We start from the raw sequence: 25,483 nt of genomic DNA on the forward strand, positions 1-25,483 counted from the left end.
GTGATCCGTTGGAAGTGAGGCAATAGTTTCTAGCATATAATGTATTGCCGCCAGCTCAGCAACATATTCGGAACAAGGAGCTTGAGGCATTCGAGAGGTGCTAAGAAATTCATTATAAATACCAAAACCAGCGGACGCCTCTATTAGTGATCCATCGGTGAAGAACGATCTGGTGGAATCAACTTGGCCAAACTTTGCAGCGAAAATTGACGGATCAATCATGGAGCGATGGTGCTCTGGGATCCGACGAATCTTTTGCTTCATAGATAAATCAAGTTGAACAGAATTGCCGAAGTCGGAAAAGCAAACACGATTGGGACTATGTTGAGAAGGGCTGACATCCTGTGTTATGTACTCGTAGTTCAATGACATGAACCGAGCTTGAGAGTTCAAGAAGCTTCTCAAAGTTAGCAATCACCAGTGGGCTCATAATTTCACACCAGGTGAGGAGTCTGAGGGACAATTCTGAAAACCGATATGAGAGTGGAAACATACCCGACTTCGAGAATCATCGTATGAGTCGAGTGCATGCATCCTAACGCGATACAAAGACAGCGATACTGGATTCGTTCCAGTTCGATGATATGTGTTTTAGCCACCGACTGGAAACAAAAACTACCGTACTCTAAAATCGATAAAATCGTTGTCCGGTATAACGTTAGAAGATCTTGCGAATGAGCTTCCCATCACGTTCCGGTAATTGTACGGAGAAAATTGATCCATTGTTGGCATTTCCACTTCAGATACTCAATGTGGGATCTCCAGATGCATTTGGAATCGAAGATATTTTAAGGACATAGAATGAGTGATCGGTTTACCCAAATGTTGCAGCTTCGGTTGTGCTGGGCAATACTTCCTAGACAAATCGATCAACTCAGTTTTCTCCGTGGGGAATTCGATACCTAGCTGAATAGCCTTAGAAGACAAATTGTCTAAGGTATCTGTCATGACCTTTCCGCAACATTTCACTCAGCCACGAAAAGTCTTCCAGTAAAACACTTCTGGGCGTATTCTTCTGTCAATATCCGTCGTCCAGAAGTGTTCTACCGGAAGACTATTCGTAGCGGAGAGATTCAAGAGACATTGACGGAAGAATACGTCCAGAAGTGTTTTACCGAAAGACTTTTCGTGGCTGAGTGAAATGTTGTGAAATGGTCACGACAGTATCCTGTAATGGTCCTTGCAGGTTGACCCCTTTGGACCCTGTGATAGACACTTTGCCATCGTCTGTAAGCTGTCTCAACGTGCAGTTGTCGCTAAGACAACCGACAATTTTTCTGACGTAAGAGTTGTACAAAAGGGGGCTTAAACATCAGCCCTGTGGGAGGCCCATGTATCAAAATCGTGAAACTGTAGAGTTTCGATGAGAGAAGCTCATATGTTTCTCTGACATCAAATTGTGCAAAAAGTTATTAATTAATTAAGAAGGGCCACTGCGTAGAGTTTTTATGAAAGGACTTCAAGTGATACTGAAATATTTTTAATCTTTTTGAAGATTTTTTCTAAAACCTTCTGGCATCCCTGCAACACCTCTCCGTGCAAAACCTGAGCATCCACCCGCAGAGAAAAACCCAGGCCAGAGCACAACCACCTCTCCGCTCTCACGCTCTCATTTCTCACATATCAGCGTTCAATTCCATCTCTCTCCCTCCCCCCAACAACCGGCTCCTGTTGTCTCATTCCAACAATCACACTCCTGCCTGCACTTATCTCTTTCTCCTTCCATCTACTGGCGGAAGAAGCTGATCAACTGAACTGACACACTGCAGCCGCGAGCTTCAGTCCAAGTTAGAACTCCGTTCGGTAAACTCGCGTGTGCAAGGAGCAACTTTCGCGCGTGTCGGTTTTCGAAGCACTTGCAGTTCAGAATCATATTGTGTTTATTTTTTTTACAGTGCTCTTTCACCGTCTCTCTGCTGGTGAGTGTATGTGTGCGCGTAACAGGGCGTCCTTGTGCCTTGCCTCATCGTCGCCACCATCGCCGCCACCGCCGCCGACGTTTCTATCGAATTTTGTGCGGTTCGTTGTTTTTGAGTGGGTGATGCTGCCGCTGGAACACGATTCTAGCCGCCCATCGCCGTCGCCGTCTTCGATGTTGACTACTCAAGACGTGATGTGACTGATATCGTAGGGTGGATTTTTGACAGATTTTGCACATACCCGGTCGTGTTTGTGGTGGTGCGCCCCATTGCCGCACAGCACACCGGTGCACATGCGTGCACATTGATCGGTCGGGATGTTTCAGCGCGAGTGTTCGTGAATAAAGGATTCCTTCGTCCGTTCTGAGCGGAGTGTGAGATGAAGGAAAAAGAAATTCAATTACAACAAAGTGGATTTTCGATGTAGGTACGTCGAATTTGGAGAGGAAGCAAATTACTGCCAGCGAACGGCAAGTGGAAGTTTGATTGGAATTAGATTCTGTTTATCCCGGGATCGGGAAAGTGTGAAGGAAAATTTCGTGTCTGGTCTGGTCGAAAACACGGCAGACACACAAACACTGGCAAACGGTGCGGAGGATTATGTGTATTTTTTTTTTATTCGCCCTGTCAGAAGAAAATAATCAATAACTCGGATGTTTTGGTCGGCTTTGTGTGCCAAAAAGGGCAACGCAGCGCGATAGGAAGGAAGGCTGTGCTTTTCTTTTTCTGACAACAGCCTCCAACTAAAGGTCCATTTGTTTAACAGTGTACTTCGATTGGAGTGCTTCGATCAGCGCCAACTGCAGGCAAAAATATGCAATGATCGACATGTGCCGGGAGTTAAATTGCGAGTAGAAAAGAAAAATAGTGCCGGAAAAGGGCCCATTACCGGAGCGGAGAGCCAATCAGTTGAATAATCGAGTGTGCATATGTTCATATTTTTCGGGCCGCTTTGAGCAGAAGAAAGGTTTTCGGAAAAATTGCCCCCTTCGCTAACGAGAGTGAAATTTTGGTTTTATTTATTTTTTTACGTCAGCCAAGAGTTACGCCAGAGATGCGCGAAACGAGTGCTATTAAAAGGTGAATTGATTGGCCATTTCGGTACCCCCCTCGCTCGGGTCTGTACGGCCAAGCGATCAGGCAAGCGAGTTGCTGAAAAAAAAAGTATATGATCGAGTGAGATGATTTATGGTGAATTTTGTTTGGGAGCTTAATTAAATCTCAGGAAACAAGTGTGAAACAAATTCGAGAGAAAACGAAGCGTTCAACCGCTCAGTACAGTTGGAAGTCATCGAAGAACAAGTGAACAGTTTTTGACAGCGCACGACAACAATTGGATTACATTTACCGTTACTGCTATATTGGGCTGCGGTCTTTTGAAACTGGTAACGATCGGAACTGGTTCTTCCACCGAATTCGAACGCCAAACAACGAGAAAACGGTGCACCGAGGAATAGCAACCAGCAAGCAACAACAAACAATCAAACAGGTAAATTGACATTCAAGGACTAGGACTTGGGTGGTGGTGGTTTGCCCAAAGTGTGCGAAGACAAGGTCGTCGAAAGTCGGTCGCACTTTTGAGGGTGTTCGGAGAAGTTTGACAGCTGCGGTTTAACTGAGGGGTACGGCTTTTCCAGGTACACTCAAATTTGAATTTTAAATTGAATGAGATTTGCGACTTTGAGATTAACTGAGAATCGTAACTTTCAATAAGAAGAAAGCTTAAGAACTGAATAGAATTTGGAATATCCGATAAAACCTCATTATGTTATGGGGGCTAAAATGCTACTTTTCGAAATTGTGAAACTATGAACTTCAAAGAATCTGTCAATTTTGCTTTCAGAGGGTCACAATTAGCTATTTTAGCTGCAATGAGTAATCGCGATGAGTAAGTACTCTTTGTTATAGCTAATCGCTAATTGTTACCTTCTGAAAGCAAAATTAACAGATTCTATGAGTCATACACAAACCTTACCTCCTGTTCTTCTTGCATCTTACATATGAAAATTATTATAATATCTCATAGAACCAGATGAAAACTTTACAAGATCCAAAATAGCCGAATTTTAGCAAAAATGTGAATCATTGCCCACCACAAACAATTATGCAAATCGGAAAAGGTCAAGATTTACCGATCCGTCCTTTGCCGTGGAACTGCAATGTATTAATCCGAGATCGTATTTTTTTTCAGGCCTCTGAACCTTGAAAATTCTGCAGATTTTTCATTCCAAGATTAGAATTTAAAATGTTTTGCCTAGTCCCAGAATTATGTATTTGTGTTTCTCGGATGATGGCTCAGCAGTCTTGGATTTCAACTCTCTCGGTTTGACGTTGCCGTCCTGAAGCGATAGCTTCGAAGCGGCCGAATCTATGTTCGTTTTGGTATTTCATAAGACTGTTGACCAGTGTTGGGAAAATATCAAAAAATCATATCTCATCAAATAACATGATCACGCGCAAACAACTGCTGTTGACATTGCAAGCTGTGATATCGCAGCTCGGAATATCAAGCTAACAAAACTCACCAGCTGCAAATCTCACCAAGGTGGGTGGTGGGATTGAGTTTCATGATTTTTGCTTTTCACCCGACCGCAACCGAAAACTTCCAAAAAGCTGGGTTTAGACAGGGCAAGTCAATTGATCAAGTCAGTTGAATTCAACTCACTTGAATTGAAAAAAAGTTGAACCAGGCTCAACTTTTCAAGCCAATTGAATTCAACTGAGTTGATCAAATGACTTGCCTAGTGAAGTGAAGAGAAAAAAGAGATAGCATCATTATAACTTCTCTTTCTAAGAAAACGAGGGGCAACGGAATCGTTAGACTCTTAGCTTCAGCTTTACACGTTGTGAATAGTCTCGCAATAGCAAAGGAGCCTGTAAAATCAATATCAAGCGTGAAAGCGCATGAGAGCGGAAAAATATCCATTTGCTAAAGAATATGCCATCACTGCTGTTAGCCTTAATCTGGAAATCACAAAACTTACCGATTCAGTCGAATACTATGGACATTTTTCTATTTATGAGATGTTACAGAACTTTGCAAATTGATCACGGAGGTGAAATTGATCCAAATGCATTGCTTTTCTAGCTTTTCCTTATAGAACTTATTTGGGCCCATACATAAATGCAGCAATCGACTAAATTTTCAATAGCGACCAAAAATATCCATTAGAATCGCGTTCAGCTAGATAAAATTGAAAAATAGCAGATTTTTTGCGATGGGCCCAATCTTAGATCCACAGGCCAACATTAGAGCCACCCTAGTATTTCATCAATGGACTCTAATGATCCAAAATGCATATTTTTGTGTATACATTTAAATTTGATTTTACTGGCGCTCAGTAGCTTACAACATCACCATTCGAGAGCTTCAACTGTTGCCATCAGTGGTTTTTTTGGCTACACTGAATGTCCCTGAATTTGAATCAGATAAATTAGTAGAGATAAAGAGTAATTTCGTCCAATTTCTAACGATTTATTAACGAATTGCCTGCATTTAGGCGCAACTGTTAATTTTAAGAATTCTCTTTTGGTATTTGTGCTAGAAATACACTTTGCACAAGGATTCTAACGACGTCTCGATGAGTCTTATCGTCGGACACTGGTCAGCATAGCCGGTCGAACTGCAGACGAATCTGGAACCGCACTACACACTTAGAAATAACTAATTTTACATGTGACGGAATCCATCTTTGGCATAAAAGATGAGACGTAAACAAACATGTCATGTAATATTAAGTGCTCCGAGACTAAAAAGTTCGTTGCTCGACGAAAAGTACGTTTGATTGAGCTATATTTCGTGTCTGTTATGACTCAACTTTATGTCAAAATTGACGCTCGTATATGTCACTCTCAGAGCACCTAAATTTACATGATTTTTTCTAAGCGTGTGCCGTTCATACTGGCGACAACGATGACATACTGATGAGACAACGGAACCCGATCCCCAATCTCCTCCCCTGATTATATCCTTCGACAATGTACCCCTATAACCTCGGGTAAGCTGCGAGTATTCGGCCCAACTCTTACTAGACATAGAAATAAGTGAATTTCGTTAATGAATTATCGGCTCCGTAAAGCTAAAGCGATGGCGCCTTCCAAATAAACGAACTAGATAAATAAGGATTCTAACCTCTGATTCGGATTCAGGGAATCCAAATTCATAAAGCACATCCACTATGAATGCACTGGGAAGCTATTTGAAGAGTTCAAGACCAACAATTGAAAAGGCCTCAACTCCATTTTGTAAACAAACCTTGTAAGGCAATTTTCTCGTGAACCAAAACCTACATTCGCAAACCTAATACACAATCGGGTAGAGGAGAATTTCCCCTACCTGTTCGCAACAAAATGGCCTTACAAGGTTTGTTTACAAAATGGAGTTCAGGGCCTTTTCAATTGTTGATCTTGAGTTGATCAATTTCACCCCATATCGACATTTTCTAATTGGAGATTTCCAAAATTTGCTTAAATTTGACAAAACATCTAAAATGACTATATAGTAACGTGTAAAACAATAGAGTTTTACGGATGTGTAAGAAAAATTTACAAATAAAAAAATTGTGCAATGAAATAGTGTTAGGTTTTAAACGCTTATAACTTGGTTATTTATTGATGGATTTATATTCTTTTCACACCCTTTGATTCAGAATTGATGTAAGATTTGTTTGGTATATAGATTATATTAATTTATCATTAGCAAACTATTGAAAATTGATCAAACTTTTCACGTGCTCGCTTGCTATGCCTATCGAGAGAACAGAGAGACGACCTTTTGCGAGGTTATAAAAGAGCTTACCTGTACGTTTTGCTTCAGATCGTCTGGGGATGTGACGGTTGTCGATGAGACTAACTCAAAATTGAGTAGGATTTCCTTCAAAATACTAGAAAGTGAGTAAAATTTTCCTCAAAAGCCAGCTTGGAAAAAAATGAAAAAAAATCACGTCTTTTAAGTCTATGAGCACACTAGTACATGTTCAATGATATTACGTCAAAATTGAGTCGAATTCGTCTCAAAATTTCCAAAAAAGGGGTTGCTTTATTTTTCCTCGATTTTCTCGGAAATACTTCTTGAATACCGTAAAACCCCGTTGAATAGCTAAAATTGCATTGCTCTCACTTTGAATTTATTCAACGGGTGTGCCCAATGTAATGCAATTGTGAGTTGAATCCGAATCAGGTATTGAGTTACTTTTATCGGCTGTGTAGACGGGTATTTCACGGTTTTATTTATTTTTGACGTAGGACTACGTCTGTGAAAACCGAAAATGGAACATGTAACAAATTAAGAAAGATTTTGAACGTTAATAACTCAGCTGCCCTGGTTCAATTTCAATAGATTTATCACCAATCGATCAGAAATATGGCTACGCATCGATAACAATGCTTCCGACTATTTATTTTCAACAACAAACTATTGAAACAGTGGTAAATGTAAAGCATTGTCCAGAAGCGTTGAAATAACTAACAAATCCACCAATTACCTACATGCATATGCTGCTTCCCCAGCACAGTCGTCAGAGAGTAGTAAGTAGACGAAACAAGTCGAAGTGGCATTCGCCTCCGATCCTCGGGCGCGTGCGAATAGGGAGGATGGAATTGCGTAATATTTTGCACACTCATCGCCATAGTCAACACCAAACGCCGTCTGGCTCGCCGTGGCGGTGTCTGACGTATCTCCGGTCTGATTTACGAGGTGTACTGAAGGTGTTCCTGAAAAATGAGATCCGTGATGCTGTCACCTACACTAAACACGCCAAGCGTAAGCGGCCCTGGATGTCATCTACGTTTTGAAATGACAGAGACGCACTCTGTTTGGTTTCGGAGGTTAAATTATCACCAATTTGGCAACAAAACGGCTCTGTTCAGGGCCACCAATCACACAAAATGCTCATGTAATTAAACTGGAAGCAGGGGTACAAATTATTTTGATCAACCTTGATCAACTTTGAATCGCCACGGCCGGATATTTTCGATGGAAGAAGCAACAATCTAGCATCTAGTTCGGCCGTCTTGACAGGAAACATTTGTGAAGCTGAGTTATTTACGAAAGAGAGTGTCGATGAAGAGAATCGATCAATGTAGATAGGACCTATTGAAAAGTGACGCGAAATTTGTTTTTCGTACTGAGCTCCAATGCTGCCGACGCCAGGGAGGCAGCTCCCACACCTGGACCCTACCAATCGACCCATCAACTCAACCGGGGACCAACGGCTTTACTTCCCGAAGGAAGGCGTGATCAGAGATGTTATGCCTTAGAACATGCCGGTGGCGCCGACTGAGATTGGACCCAGGCCTGCTGGGGTGAGAGGTAATCACGCTAACCACTGGCGCCGATATCTTTCAAGGTGATATCACGGCGAATGAGATCGACCCAAATTTGAGCTTTACTCAGTGATGAGTAAATTTGCCTCATGTTTTCCCCGGTTTTTTCAGGTTTTTCCAGCGAAAAATTCCCGAATTTGAGAAAAGTAAAGATTGGATTCACTCAGTCTATTGGTACTACTCCGAGGCTGAATAAAATTTTCGTCAATTTCCTCATTTTCTGGCAGATTTTTTAGGTTTTCCACAGGAAACCATGAGACAAATTTACTCATCGCTGAGTTCCTGCACTTTTGGCGATTATGAGTGTTCTAAACTCAAATTTGGGTCGTTCTCATTCGCCGTGTACGCAAAAGGAAAAGAGCCAGTGTCGCTACTTGATAGCAAACTACTCATAATGGGAGGAGTCTTTGTAGCTTTTATACCACTTGGTTGCACACCATTCTGCTTTAACCTGAAAAGATATAAAAGAGCGCTGCTGTATGGCATTAGCTCATTTTCGCTTCGGACGGCGTGATGAACAGCAATAGCAGCAGTAGGAAGGTGGTGGCTAGTCCACTCCTTCATACCCCTAACAAGCAACAATTGACTGTGACTGGTCGTGGCAAAGGAGGAAAAGGTCTGGTAAAGGAGGTGCCAAGCGTCATCGCAAAGTTCTTCAAGATAACCGCCATCGGTCGTCTGGCTCGCCGTGGTGGTGTCAAACGTATCTCCGGTCTGATCTGATCGAGGTGTGCTGAAGGTGTTCCTGGAAAATGAGGTCCGTGATGCTGTCACCTACACTAAACACGCCAAGCGTAAGTGGCCATGAGGGGCCATCAAGCTTACATCAGTAAAGAGTTGGAATAGAATTTATCTGTGCTTGTTTGTCCATATTCAGGACCACAAGCCCCCAACGACCACACAAAATGCTCTCCAGAGTTGTAATCTTGTAACCAAACTTGGAAGCAGGGGTGCAAGTGATTTTGATTGATTCTTTTAATCAACTTTCTCTTTGAAAAAAGTTACTACAAATTTGGTACACCTACAATTCAAAAACCGGAGAGAGTTGAAATAATAGATAATTGATCAATTAAAAGAACTAAATGCTCTTCACATTTATTCCGTCCACTAGCGGTCCTACGTCAAGCTTCCGTTCGTGCCCCTAGACACAGACCCTTCTACTTTTTTTATGGTAGATTTTTCAGAAGCCAGGTTGGACTTCGGTTCTATCGTTTGACATTTGTGCTTGGATTTTATAGAATGAACTTGCTGAATCCATACGTGAAGGACGAACTTGGTTAATACAGTGCCTTCTCGTTTTTGGCAACACATATATTTTGTCCAACGCTTAATTCCTTTTCTGAAATCACTAGACCCCTCTTTAAGGATCCTATCTACTTGAAATTCCATGGAAAATTCCCCAGAAAGCGCTAGCACAAATTTGAAGAAAGAATTACTTGATGAGGTCGTGTTGCCTTGGCTCCTATCTTTGCCAAATAGGCTTGTATATTTTATAGAATAGAACTTGCTGAATCCATACGTGAGGGTTGAATTTCTCAATTTTTGAGAAAACCGAGTTTAAATTCACAAAAGTACGTTTTTTTTTATAGAAACAGTGATTTTCTGTTCTGCCAAGTTGAATTTCAGCTCCGATCTTTGAAAAATAGACTTGGATTTTATAGAATGGATCTTGCTGAATCCATGCGTCAGGGTTGATTTATTTTTATTTTTATGAAAACCGAGTTCAAATTCATAAAAATATGTATTTTGATGGATGTTTGGGCTTCCTGTTCAGCCAAGTTGGGTTTTGGCTCCGTCCTTTGAAAAATAGGATTAGATTTTATAGAATCGCTGAATACATACGTATTTTCATAGAAATTTGGTTTTTCGGATCTGCCAAATTGCATTTCGGCTCATACCTAATGGACCTTGCTGAATCCATACTAGGGTTGATTAACCGGTTTTACCGGTACTACCGTGCTATTTTACAATCCCGAAATACCGGTTTTTCTACGATAAAAAACCGGTATTTTTGGAATTTTTGTTGGCTTTTTCAAGCATTTTGCATTGTTTTTTACAAACCGACAATGACAAATGACTTTGAAGTATTCTCCAAGACATCGCGAACTACTTTGATAAAGCATTCGCTTTAAATTCTACGTCATTTGATTGATTTGATAGACATCCGAGCGAAGAGAGGAACTGAATCGACACCGTGAAGGAAATTTTTTATAGATTGTTGCAGCAGTCAAAGTTTGCAGCTTCCTGAACTAGCTCAGCGTCAACGTCAGCAAACAGTTTGACAACATTTATTAACACTCCGAATACGGTGGGTTAAAAAACTTTACGCCGACTACGAAGCCTCCGAAAAACGTGTAACGGCAAGTTTGCAATGGCATAACTTAACCATTTCTTAATGAATTAAAAAAAAATGTGGTACCTTAAGAATTCCTAGGGTCGGTAGATGATTTTGATTGCAAAAAAATTGAAAATAGAGTCGTCTACTTTTTTAAAATGCGAAAAGAGTTGTTACACGTTTTTTTGAATGGTGTGTTTATAGGGTTTTGCAAGTGGCGCAAGATCTGTAATTTAGCGAAAAATCCGGAACATCTGTAAAAGTAGTCAATCCATGAACCTGATCCTAGATCTCCGCGGTTTTTTTTTTTTAAACATTAGGAACTGTGATATAAAAAAATATTTGGGGTCGTGACATAAACATGGATCCCCTCTGGTAAGTCCAGAACATCCATAAAAGAGGTCAATCTATTTAACTGATCCTAGAGCTCCGCAGTATTTAAAAAAAAATAAAGGTTAGGAACTGTGATATAAGAATGAATTTGGGGTCGTGACATAAACATGTACCTAGATAGCCAAGGAACCGTCGTCCGGAAGATCAACAACATCCGTAAAATGGTCACTCCATAAAATTGAGAGGTGGAAACAGTACTATGACGAGCACCTCAACGGTGAAGCAGCAGAAAACGAAGGTGGCACGGCAACAGACCTTGGAGCACGTGCAGAAGACGAATGGCTACCGGCCCCTGATCTTCAAGAAGTTGAAGAGGAGAACGGTCGGCTGAAGAACAACAAAGCAACTGGTGTAGATCAACTACCGAGTGAGCTATTAAAATACGGTGGTGAAGCACTGGCTAGAGCGCTACACTAGGTAATTGCCAAGATTTGGGAGGAGGAGTTATTACCGGAGGAGTGGATGGAAGGTGTCGTATGCCCAATCTACAAAAAGGGCGACAAGTTGGATTTCTGCAACTACCGCGCGATCACACTGTTGAACACCGCCTACAAGGTACTCTCCCAAATTCTATGCCACCGCCTGTCACCATTTGCAAGATAGTTCGTGGGGCAATACCAGGTGGGATTCATGGGTTCATATTCGCGATTCGGCAGGTTGTCCACACATCATTTGTTCATCGATTTCAAATCCGCATACGATACAATCGATCGAGAACAGCTATGGCAGATTATGCACGAGTACGGATTTCCGGATAAACTGACGCGATTGGTCAAGACGACGATGGATCGAGTGATGTGCGTTGTTCGAGTATCGGGGACACTCTCGAGTCCCTTTGAATCTCGAAGGGGGCTACGGCAAGGTGATGGACTTCGTGTCTGTTGAATAGCAGTTAGAAGCAAGATCTTCAGGAAGTCTATCCAGCTTCTTGGTTTCGCCGATGACATCGACATCATGGCACGGAACTTTGAGACGATGGCGGAAACGTACATCAGACTGAAGGCTGAAGCTAGGCGGATTAGACTTGCCATCAACGCATCAAAGACGAAATGCATGAGAGGAAGAGGTTCTAGGGAAGACAATGTTAGCCTCCCACCCCGAGTTCAAATTCGAGGTGGTCGATGAGTTCGTGTATTTGGGCTCACTGGTGACCGCCGGAAATGATACCAGCAGAGACATTCGAAGACGCATAATGGCAAGGAATTGTGCCTACTTTGGACTCCGGAGGACGCTCCGGTCGAATAAAATTCTCCGCCGAAGTTGACTATCTACAAGACGCTGATTAGACCGGTGGTGGTCCTATACGGCCACGAGACCTGGACTATGCTCGTGGAGGACTAACGCGCCCTTGGTGTTTTCGAACGGAAGGTGTTGCGTACCATCTACGGTGGAGTGCAGATGGATGACGGAACGTCAAGGAGGCGAATGAACCACAAATTTCACCAGCTGCTGGGAGAACCATCCATCGTCCACTGGAGATGACTTCTTCGGACAGCAGAGGACAAGGCTTTAGCCTGATGGCAAGCAAGCAAGCCATAACATTAATTCAAGAGTTCCACGGTTTTTTCGAAAACACTTGGAACCGTCATATTAGAATGAATGTGGGGTCTTAATATAAACATGGATCCGAATGACCATGGGACCGTCCGCCGTAAAAGTGGTCCATCCATGATACTGATTCTAGAGCTCCATAGTTTTGTCGAAAATACTTCGAACTGTGATATATGATAGAATTTAGGGTCGAGACATCAACATGAACCTGGATGGCCATTGGCCCGTCCTCCAGAAGATCCGGTTCATCCATGAAACTGTGAAAAAACCGTTAACTGCGTCAATCTGTAAAATTGATCCTAGAGCTCTGCAGTTCTTTTTTAAACACTGTGATATAAAAAAACACTGAGGGGCTGTTCATAAACTACGTAGACAGTTCAGGGGGGCAAGCAATTATCCATGGCACATACAAATTTTTAAAATTTTGTATAGACAATTGTCTACGCAGGGGGGGGGGTCAAGAATCCAATAAAAACTGTCTACATAGTTAATAAACAGCCCCTGAACCACTTTTACGGATTTTCCGTATCTTCCGAAGGACGGTCCTATGTTTTTGTCACGACCATAAATTCTGTCTTATATCACAGTTCCTAATGTTTAAAAAAAAACGCGGAGCTCTTGACTCAGTTTCGTGGATTGACCACTTTTACGGATGTTCCGGATCTGCCGGAGGACCGTTCGGGTGTCTCCAGGATTCTTCATGTATAGGAACCATGAAGGTATTCTAACTAAGTATGAACATTTGTGCCCATTAATGCCCCTGCGAACATCGAGTGACAAAAGAAAAACTTGTGATTTGTTCCGGCCTAACTAAGCAAAAAAATAATCTAGTAGTCCTGCTTGGGACACAACCCTTAATAATTAAGGCATGACTCTCCCTGGCAAATCAACACTACCATCGAATAGGGGAAGACTGCCCCTACCCGATGGATATGTTGGTGTGTGTATGCGTGCCTTGTGTTGCTAGAAATCAACGAGAGAAGTAATTGTTTACAAAAGCTGTTACGCCCTAATTCCAGCTCTATCTAGAATTGTTTTTAGCTAACAACCATTGTCAAAACGGAGCTCAATCGCGGAGCAATGTCGGTTCATTATCGACCTTGCGACACTTTTAAATATCTATGTTTGCCACTCTTATCTTTCGTCAGCATACATTAAATTCTGTACGCACGAAATAAGTTGAGCTCTAACCGTGGAAGACACAACACTGAAACCTGTTCCCTTGTTTGTGGCTGCATTCCACGCAAAGAACTTATCGCATAAGCACCACGTAGGTAGGTCTAGGTACACTTATCGCATCCAATTCAACCGAATCTAAATATTGTTCGAGTTTCAAACGCCGCCACACTACTAATAGGAGGTGTGTTGGCTCTCCTCTACTTGACGGAACATGCGCCGGCAAATTGCTACATGTTTTACACTTGAGCGTCGCAGTTTGAGCCAGGACTCATTCTATTTGCTCACAGAAGATAATAACGTATCGATTCGAATCGAAACCGCTCCGGCAGCACGTTCTCAGTTCCCAGCCGAAGTTGACTGCTTTGCTGGAGAATGATGTCACCACGACCGACTACCGGCCACCTGTGCCCACAATGAATGAAGCAGACGGTGCTGTGCAAACCTGTCAGCCACATCTCTAGCAACTTCATCATCATCATCATCATCGATAAACACAAACGACCAAATCGGACATCGCAAATATCGCACCGAAAAATGTCGAAACTTCAAAACCTTGATTTCGTCACCGAGGGAAAGGATTCATTCCGCGTGAGCCATTGCGTTGGCATTTCTGTTTGAAGTTGTGAAGCCGCGGTGATTGGCGGGCCATATTTGGTCGGGAATCAACCGTCGCAGAACTGCAGCGAGACTTGGTGAAAAATTCATCTCACGAAAGTCTGACTGATCAGGCAAATGGCGCGAAGGGTACGAAAGGTACCCTACCGAACCGACCACTTCTTGTCTCGCAGAAACAGGTTTCTCGGTTTCGGTGATCGGTGTTGATGCATGCGTTTGCTGTCCCGCGGTTGCCTTGGCAAGGTAGCCCCGGTGCAAGCTCGGCAAAGGGTTGATTCGATGGACTGCGTTGTCTGTGTCTGAGACTTGGGATCTGGTGATGGTGGTGGTGGCGTTCATACGAGTCATACGCATGCATAAGAGTAGAGTGAAGTGATCTTGCAGATTGGTGCAGCTGTGGCGAGGTCGATTGACGCTGCTGGTGACGAATTTTGCTATTATGACGATGGGTTGTGTGTAGGGGGTTTAAGGCACTTTTAGGGACCCTGAGGTTTTCCATCACGATATTATCAAGTCGGAGGCGGTCAGTATGGTTCCCTGTGCGGTCTAGGAAATCTTTCGGATTGGAAATTTGTTCGACATCCCTGAGTAGCTGCTGCAATTCTTTTTTAACTGTTATAACAAATAACTTTATATTTTCAGACAAGATACTTAAGAGAGTACTGAACAAATAAAAAATATGTCATGAATCAAACAAGAGCTTTGACTTCGGTTAAAATCAAGAAAACAAAATGTTGTCTTAAGGAGGGACACCTGTTGAGATCTCTAAAAAGAGAGAATTTATGGTATTTTTTTAGAACATTAGCATAAATGCAATCACTTTGGTTTTTCAGTATGTATAAGCATCATTTCAACTATATTTTCGAAAATTTTGTTCGAAAATTGTTCAAAAATAAGCTTCGTTATTTTATGGATCTAGACAACCTTAATACACCCCTGACTATCAAAAAGAACGATCAAAGGCGCTCCATTCCATACTTGTGCATGTGCATACCTCTCTTGATGCCTTCGATTATGCAGCACGCGCAATCAATTCAATCCACCATGTCGTCGTCGTCGCCGTTCTTGTTGTTGTTGTTGTTGTTATTATTATGCGTCGATGGAAAAGGAGGCTGTAGCCAGCGTCTCTTGATTGAGCACTACATGGAGATCCGCCGCCGCCGCCGCCGCCACCACCGTCGGAGCCTTGGCGGCAATCGCCCTCCCGGTGGTGACCCTTTGCACGTTCATCCATCACACAGACAGTCAATCAGAATGCGAGCCGGTTTTCGATCGATTATGCAATTTTTACAACTTGCCACTCTCGACGATGATGATTAGGCTTCGACTTGTGTGGTGTCACAAAAAAAAAAGAGCAGAAATCGAAACCGGCATGGAAAGACCCAATAGCTCATTGCTCACAGCTTTCCGAGGAATCCACTCTCGGCGACGTTCAATTGAGGGTAATTTATTCCACGTCAACGGATCGTCGGACGGATCGTTTTTTTTTTAATTTTCATTTTGACGTTTATGCATTCTGCTTTGGTTTTTGGCCTTTTCAATTGATGGTGCGAAGGTCAACTCCCTGGTTGCGGTGACACGATCATCGGAATGGAATCTCACGTAGCATACAATGAGATCAGGTTCGCTGACGGACGTGACAACGCCTACATGGATGGATGGGTATGATGTCGATTCCCACTTGATCGTTCGTTTTCAAGGCTTACTGCTGAGTGCTGTTGTACCGTGAGCGAAGAAATGGGGTCCTACAACGCCAGAGTGGGACTCCTACGACGACGCAGTGTAAAACGCTACCGTGATTTGCATAAATAAGCACACCGTTCGTCGTTTGAGGAACCAGTCGTGGTGTTTGCCGGTCGGTGGGTAAACATCAAGTGCAACCTCGACGTTCGTGGGTTTTGTCGTAATCGAATGCCTTGTGGCACTCTGATCGGCGATTGTATTACGCTTGGGATTCGGACGAGAAATGTGTCCGAAATGGCTTACGATGGATAATAAACTGAATGAATCCACCTACACACGTGGGGGCGGACTGGGGCGGATCGGATGATGTTCAGGTGCGGATAATGTGGTTCTTGATACTCAAAAGAGCGCCAACAATGGAGTTGGAGAGAGTGGGATGACCTGTAGACACATTCTGAAAACTATCTGGACTTTCCTAATATTAAAGGGTGTCCACAGTTAAATTGCATCACTTAGAAGTACTCGCCAAAAATAGGTCTCTCAACCGATTGTCATGAAATTTTCAGGGAATGTAATACTAAGCTTGGTTTACGTATCTTTATTTCACTCGATTTCTTCCCCAAATCAGAATGCCTAAACTGTCTTCCTAATTCCACCCTTAAAGGTTTTATACAACGGTTAAATCGAAAAATCTGCTTTTAACCCTGATTTCAACATTTCAGATGCTTACGGAGTTCGTGCTTCAGTAAAGCCCAGTATCTTTCGATCGGCCGCAACTCCAGTGTGTTTGGGGGATTGAGATGCTTCGGCACGAAATTATCCCCATTGGTCTTTTACCACTCCAGAACGTCCTTGGAGTAGTGGCAAGAGGCTAGATCCGGCCAAAAAATTGTGGAAATGTTTGTGTGATTTGAGATACGGAAGCAGTCGTTTCTTCAGGCACTCATTCATGTAGACTTGGCCATTTATGGTTGTAGTTGTTACGAAAGGCTTTGCTCCGTTTTCCGCACGAACAAATCGCCTGCCAAGTCATGAATTTCTTGGGGAACTTCGACACTTGCTGTTTCCCCTGAGGAACTTGTCTTTTGCAGTCACATACTGGTTTCCTCGAATTTGTTTAAAGTCCGCTTTCACGTATGTTTCATCGTCCATAATACAGCAGTGTGGTTTTGTCAACAATGTTGAAGTTAAACACTTATTATTTTAGTAGGTCTACCATCTCGAAAAGAGCCTCCCGTTCCGGTCTAGGAATTTTTCGGGTTTGGAAAATTTCTTGACTATCCGGTGCATAAAGTATGATTGCACTTGCCACACAATTATACTAATGCAAAAATGGAACAGGCATCGAAAGCTCTCAATTAATAACTGTGGAAGTGCATCTAGAACACTAAGTTGAGAGCACGTAATAAGCTAATATGCGATAAGCACTTAGCTTGAAATGCGAAGAATAAGACGAAGAAGAACACGATCTCAAAATATTCAATGCCTTGAAGTTTCGTATTCCATGTACAAGTTCAACATATTGAAAATGTTCAAAGTGCCAGAATTGAGGGATAAAAATAAATGATTTAACTTTCTGCAAGGTTAAAGATCTTCAGTGAAGTCCCATTTACTTAACAACAATTGTAGAATCTTTACAGAAGTTCTGAGGAATGATAAATGCTGAAAATCTCAGTGCAGCTTCATAAACAATCTGCCGGAACTCAAGGGAAGTTAACATCCCGAAAATATGAGCAACTTACTGGAAGCTTTCAGAACCTCAAAGTGGTTCTACTAGCTACTTCAGAAATATAGAGAACTTGAGAAAAATTTGGGAAACTTCTAAGAAGGTCCAAGCACCTCAGAAAAGTTAGATCTAGAGATCTTTAGGCAAGACTTTTGGAGCAGTTTGAAGATCTATAAGCGAGAGTTTAGATAAATTCGGGATAGTTCCATAATGTGCTGAGTAAAAAATCCAGATCCCTTAAGATGTTCCGATAATTTAAGGGGCCAGACGAGACCTTCAGAAAATTTATGAAAACTTCGGAAATATTCCATGAACTTCGAAAAACTCCACAGAATTTCAGGGAAGTTTAAAAGTGCTTAGGAAAATTCCATTTATTTCAGAGCAGAACGGAGATCTTCTATAGAATTGAGAGTCTCAGGGAAGCCCCGAAAACATCCAAGACAGATCAGAGAATCAGTCTTGTAGTTCAAGTAATTTCATGGAAATTGCAGAAAATGTAATGAAATTTCAAGAAACTCATAAAACCTACGGAAACTTCAGAAATTTCTGGAACGCATTAAAAATTATATGAGCATCCGAAAAATGTGAGAGTATTTTATGTCGTGGAAATTTCAAGAACTTCAAAAAAAAATTCGAAAATTTAGCTAAGTTCAATAGAGAACATAAACTAAGTACAATTAATTTAAAAAAAATACGAGAACTTTTAGCAAACACAGGTATTGCCAATAAATTCTAAAAAAAAATAGAAATGTTGAGGAAGCTTCATGATATTCAGCGATCAGATAACTTCAGAACAATCCCATTAACTTAAGGAAATTTGAAGCAACGTACAAGGACTTTGAAAGCGTCAGGGAATTTTTCGAAACATTAAACAAATTTAGAAAACTTCAGGTAAGCATTGAAAATATCAGGGATTTCCAGATAATTTCGGGGAAAATTTGTGATTTAGAGCAAACTTTCTTGAGCGTTTATAAAGTTTATAAAACTTAAGGGCAATTGCGGATTCTTATAAAAAAAATATTGAGAAAATCAGGGCAGTCAAGAAAACTTTAAGGAAATTCAGAACTCGTTTTGGATAGTTTTAATAACAAAAGGAAAGTCTAGACCATTGCAGAAGTTATGAATTAGTGTCAATAATTTAAGGGTAGTTCACTGAATTTCAGGAAAATCTTGAGATCTTCAGTGAAAACCATAGAACTATATTAATCACTTGATTCAATGAAAAATGCGGGATCTTAAAGAAGTTCAAGAAATTTCAGGACAACTTCGATAACTTCACAGAAGTGTAGAGACCTTCAGATACATTTTGAGAACTTCATTGAAGTCTATAGGACATTCGCAAAATGCTGGAGAATTTCAAAGAAGTTAAGTGAGCTCCAAAAATAGGGGGAATTTCAAAGAAAGTTCAGTTTCATTACTTTCAGAAATTTAGCGGAACACTTTAAGAAGTTCCTAGATTTTCAGAGAACTTCAGAGCTGTTAAGAGAATTATTGAAGTGTTCACAAAAGTTCAGAAATTGATGGAAGCTTAAGCATGTTTAGGACAGTTCAATTAAATTCAGGGCAGCGCAACAAGCTTCATCAGAATTGCAAAAACTTAAGAGAAGATTCGAGAACTGCATGAAAGAGCAGAGAACCTCGGAGCAGTTCCGTTAACATTAAAAAAATTACTTAGAGTTTGAAAAAGTTTTGATAATTTCAGCCCCTCCCCTTGGCTAGTTTTTGCACCTTGCTGTTGGTGGGCGGGCTTAATTTCATGCTAGTGGAGTGTTGGAGACGGTAGGTTTATGGTCGGCGTTGCTGGCTCATGCCGCGATAGAATGGCGCCATGGGCAGGCAATGGGGATTACTAAGCTTCCCCTCTCTGATAAACCACTGCATGAGAGAACCAAAGATCTAGTCTAGCAGTGATTGTATCACACTTGTTACTCCTTTTATTGAGAGCCGCGTCGTAGTACGCTTACGTATAGGCACTGACGTTGGGTGTGATACTGGCGGGTTTTGCCGCAAATCACTCTTATTTTATTTATTTTTTACGATAGATTTATTTAGGTTTGCAAGGGAATTATACTATTGAATTATTTCAGAAAGTGCCCATCGGTGCTCCTTCTATTTGCGTGACAAGCTTTCATTGTTGTTTTCATTGAAGTATTACTCAGGGAACAATGTTAAACACCATTTTGGACATGGTATTGTAAATAATCTTATATGTGCTTCATTTTGATTTGGGATAAGTGTTTGAACTATGGCTCGGGATTTCCACTGTGGTGTGCTTCTATTGTGACATACCCATATGTATTTTTGTGGTGCGACATAGTGGAAACGTGAGAGCGTAATTGGAACATATACCCTATATAATGTAAATATCAGCTAGGAAACTAACTTCAAAATGAAGCATTTTAGTCACATGAAGGTGTTACCTGGGTCGAACTAAGATATAATAAATAGGTATAGGCTTAAATCAAAAGTACTTGAAACACGTTTAATTTTAGATTACAAGCACAAGTGCAGGTACTTTATAAAGCATGGGTTATGATTGATTAGGTGAATTAGAGCTTTTAATAATTTATTAAATTAGACTAATGAGATATCATAATCATCAAATGAACTTAAATAAGAAACTTCAGAAAGTCTAATGACATTAAGTAGATTAACAAAAGAATTAGGATGCGGGGGGCCCGCTTAGGAGGCAACTAACCTTTAAAGTTGTAGAATAAATCTTCTTATTTAGGTTTGAACATTAACAAGAAAACGCAGGCAGACCAATACTATTAAGCAGATTAACAAGGAGAGGAATAGTTTAGGAAATAAGTAAAAGTAAAGGTATGTGACAATTAATAGCTTTTAAACTTTTGGAGGTATTGTATTCCCCTGAGTTTGTTGTACTCGATTACTATATAATTCTCTCAATACGCGAAATCTCTTATATATGCGGTTAAAGCATTTGAGTTAACTTATTTCTTAGTGTTCAAGTACTTACATTTGTAAACAGCAGTCAATGCTAATCTATGAACTAAACCATACGTAAAATCGATCTTTCCTTATGTGGTATTGATGCATGTTTAACTTTTCGCGGCTGTCGGAATCAACGCGCCTACGTCTACGGAGCTTACGCAGAAGTGATTCGCAAATGCGGTAGAGCTCACCAAAAGTTTTTTTGAGCTTCTGTAGTATAGAATTTGTTCGTTACGGTCGCGAAATCTTGAAATGATTGATACGTGCGGTAAAATAACTAAATTGAAACAAAGCTCAACAGTAAAATAAGTAGAATATTTAGGGAGGAAACCAAAATTAATCAACTTGCCAACATAGGCTATCACATTTATTTTGGTGGCACTCTTTAAGTGATAATAAGTTGTTTTTTTTTCTCTACGGTTGTTTCGCGTGGCGTTCACAATTTGCGCGATTTTCGTATCTTACGTAATTTAGATGTTTAGCTATAAACGGTTTCACTGACTTGAGGTCGTTCCTTAAGCGGTGTTGGTACAGGTTAAACCTTTGCCGACTGTCGGATTCAACGCGCCTACGTCTACGGAGCTTACGCAGAAGTGATACGCAATTCGGTAAAGTTTGTCAAACGCTTTTGAGCTCATAGAATTTGTTCGGTGCGGTCGCGAAATCTTGAAATAATTGATACGTTCTTTAAATTAACTAATTTGATACAAAGCTCAGCAGTAAGTAAGTAGAATATCTAGGGAGGAAACCAAAATTAATCAACTTGCCAACATAGGCTATCACATTTATTTTGGTGGCACTCTTTAAATGATAATAAGCCTTTTTTCTCGCTTCGGTTGTCTCGCACGGCTTTCGGAATTCGCGCGGTTTTCGTAACTTACATAATTTAGATATTTCGTTCGAAACGGATTTACTTATTCAATCGGTTTACTACGCGGATGTATCTACGCGCACACGTCACAGCATTTTTTCTATAACTATCTTAAAACAATGCATACGGAATCCAGTGTTCAAGCGGCCAACATAGGCTAGTCCTTCTGCTGTATTGTCAAAGATAGAAGCAAAATTTATTCAAATGGGTCAAGTCTTGAAAACTAAGCTGTCACGCAGCTCCAGCTTGATACCCAATAAAAAAAAAAAAAAAAAAAAAAAAAGTTTTGATAATTTCAGCGAATTGTAAAACATTTAGAGAAAATCCAGGATCGTTGAGAAAATTGAGAAAACTTTAGGAAATCCGAAAAAGTTCATGAAAGTTTAAAAATTGGATGAATATTATTGTGAGCATAAGGCTAGTTTCTCAAACTGCAAAAGGACTTCAATGCAGTTTCATTATCTTCAGAAAAATTCGGAGTAGTTCAGAAGACCTCAGAATAGTCCGTTCCATATTTAACGGAGATTTTTCATGAAAATTCACTTGGAGTTCTCCTGAGGATTCGCTTTGAATTCTACCGAAACTCGCATGGAATTATTCTAGAAATTCACTTGGAACGCTTCCCTGCATTCTCTATAAATATCTCCAGGATATAATTAGAATAGGGTAGAGAACTACTTCGGCCTAATCGCCCATTTTGGGCCTATCGAGCAGACAACTTCAAAAAAATCCATGATTTCAGAGTTAACCAGTCCATTGTGCGTTTGGTACGATACTTTAGTTAATAAGCTACGGAACGAAGTCAATGAGAACGCATGATATGAAGGTTTGCACCCATTATTCTCAAAAACAAAAGAAGCGCTCCGACCGAATCAATTTTTATCTTCATCCGATAGGCCGAAGTGAATTCATTTGCGTTTCAATGCGTTAGGCCGAGTTTAGAATCCGTAGGCCGAGTTTGGCGTCAAGAAGCAGTGTTAGACTTTTGACAATATCTCAACGATTCGTTTCTCTTTATCAAATCTTACGGTACATACGGAAAGGTAAATAAATGTTGAAGCCATCATTAATAATAACATTCCGTTTGGTGCTCTAGATTGAGAAAGACTAAGTGCGGGTTGTGCTTAATGGGGTAGTTAACCCTACTTTTCGCAGTTCTATTGAAATATTCGCCAAAATTTCGTTGGAACCATCCTCCGAATTTAAGTTTTCTTTGAATTCTCCTCAGTAAGGAAACCTTTGGAAAGATTCTCGGAATTTTCATTAAATTCATTCCAAATTTATATTTTGAATCTCATTCCTTCTCTTGGAATTCTACTCACATTGAAAGTCTCCTAAGAATTCATTTCCTCACAATTTTTCTCCTCACAAATTGTTTGGCAAACTCTCTTGGAATTCTTTTTCGAATTCCTTTGAAGATCTCCTGGAGTTATTCTCAGACTTAATTGTAATTCTCCTTTAAGCATTCACCTCATTCCCGAAGTATTCTCCAAAAAAAATTGAAAGGACTTATCGGATTCGATTTCTCCCACAAACTTCATGAAATTATCATCAAAATGCCCTTAGAATTTTCCTCTGAAGTTCACAAGAGTTCTGCATTTCGGAAATTCCTATGAGTTTCCATTAAAATTTACTTTGAGTTCAATTCTGTGTTTTCTTGAAAATCTACTCCGTTCTATCTCAGGCTTCACAAGAAATCTAAAATTTATCAGAACGACCTTGAAAGCTGTTTGCACTTGGTGTTTTTCTCAAAGATTTTTTGAGCGTTGACCACCCGAATGCCAAATCAGCTGTTTTTACACAGAGAACCAATAGACGTTGCTTGAGACGAGCAGTCATCCTCAATGTGTGATCTAAAACTAGGCAATACCAGCGCCGATCACGTCCGAATGCTGGTCATGTAAGGAATTGGTAGGTATTTTGTTGACGTAATACTCGCATTAAAGAACACCTCTACACTTCCACGAGAAATCACTGGGATGTTGGATAAAAGGGTTGGGATTGCCACAGGAGTCGCTTTGGTAAACGATATGCTGAATTGGTGTCTTATCGCTTCAAGGGCACCAAGGAGTTTGGGTTTGAACCCATGGGCATCTTCTCAATAAGCAAAATCGGTCGCCGCTAGACCACCGAGCTCCTTACATCACAAAACAATTACGACCAAGTTCCTGTTCAACTTGCTGTTGCTAGAGCTCGATCCTGGTGGACCTCACCGATGACGATAAAAACTACTCTTGGGAAGGATTTGTCATAGATTTCCGTCTTTCCTAACACTCAAATATTATTTCTTTTACGTAGTCGCTCCACTTACCGAATAACAATACGCTTTATCTCATATTAAGCATAAATTCAATTTGCACTAAAACTCTATAATTTGAAGGAGCTTGAGATTGAACCCATAATGTTCTACTCAGTAAACAAAATCGGTCGCCACTAGGCCACCGAGCTCCTGATATAATAAAACAATTACGAACAAGTTTCTGTTCAACTTGCTGTTACTAGATTTCGGTCCAGGCGTCGACCTCACCGACGACGACAGCAACTACTCTTGAGAAGGATTTGATATGGATATCAGATCTTTTTTTCTCAAACATTTTTTAGCCAGAACTTCCTTGGAATGAGGTAGTTAGAAATTATAATAAAATTCCATGGGCCTTTTAAACTGTGCAAAGAATTTGATTTCAGATTGATTGAAGTATTATAGCTTTTAAGCCCAGAATTTCAAAAGCTAGTTCAAATTTAAAATTTGAAATTTCAATCCCCTTGTTTTTTTTTAAATTTATCTTTCACTGAAGATTAATCCACTCTGAATCTATAAAGTTCAATGTGTGAATGAAAATAACGAGCGAAACTAAATATAAATATTAAATTCCCTGTGTAATGATGGGATTCCCTGAGTTTTTGGTCATACATTTTCCGTTGAATCTGTCGCTTTGAAGGTTCATATCTCATCTTATTGAATAAGTCCTAAACATCATATGTTTATTTGGTGTGCCATCAAAACGACTACTTTTCTCCTCTTAGGTCACTTTTAAGTCTCTTGTTTTACAACTTTTAGTCACTGTTTATTCACTTATATCTTCACTTAAATCACTATTTTTGACAGCATTTGCATATTGTCGTATTTAGGAAGACAACAATGGAGTTAAACGCCACCAGAAGGGCTGAAGGTTTTACGCATAATCCCTGATGAATCTGATATCAGGGCTGGTAGCGATCAATGCACAATGGTCCTAAAGCCGTATTTAGGAAGACAAAAATGTTTGCACTAAAACCGTTGGTTATAGGCATATGCTATCTTCCGAAAAGTTTCTTCATATTTTTTGGCCAATTTTTGATGTTAGTGAAATTAGGGTGGTCCATAAAATTGGTGAATTGAAAATGTGATTTTTTTTATTATTTGAAATAGACCAATCCAAAGTTTTAAAAAGTTGCAGAACAATCAATTTGCGGTACCTTTGCTGAAGACCTCAAATTTCCATCTCTTATGGTTCATGAGTTATGATTTTTTTAAATAAGCAAGTTAGGGTGGCCCCTGAAAATTGGTTTTCCATGAATATCTTTTCATGCGTTCATTTATCGCAAAAAAATGTTCTAGACACTTTCAGAACTTTTGATGGGGCACATTTTTGCCGAAGCAATTAAGATACTATCTCTTTCATTTGAAGAGTTATGGCAGTTTTTTTTGCATAAAAATATGAATTTAAAAAAATTAAATTAAATGATTTAAACAAAAATCGCTCTTGCCGTTTTCTAACATGCTTGTTTAAAAAAATCATAACTCATAAACCATAAGAGATGGAAATTTGATGTCTTGAGCAAAGGTGCCGCAAATTGATTGTTCAGCAAATTTTTAGAACACTGCATTGGTCTATCTCAAATAATACAAGTTCACATTTTCAATTCACCAATATTATGGACCACCCTAATTT

The 25,483-nt window shown here is 40.4% G+C and overlaps 1 protein-coding gene across 2 annotated transcripts in view; it reads left to right on the forward strand.

Moving 5' to 3' along the window:
• Nucleotides 1-1,807: 1,807 nt before the first annotated feature.
• Nucleotides 1,808-25,483, forward strand: part of Prosap (prosap) — a 394,561-nt gene continuing 370,885 nt past the window's right edge. For both annotated transcript variants that reach the window (XM_065229416.1, XM_065229418.1), the window contains exon 1: nt 1,808-3,408. The gene's annotated coding sequence lies outside the window, so the exon portion shown is untranslated. The remainder of the gene's footprint in view (nt 3,409-25,483) is intronic.

Source organism: Ochlerotatus camptorhynchus, unplaced genomic scaffold, assembly GCF_037179485.1.
Source record: "Ochlerotatus camptorhynchus isolate MF236.1 unplaced genomic scaffold, CSIRO-AGI_Acam_v1.1 ptg000314l, whole genome shotgun sequence".
NCBI lineage: Eukaryota > Metazoa > Arthropoda > Insecta > Diptera > Culicidae > Ochlerotatus > Ochlerotatus camptorhynchus.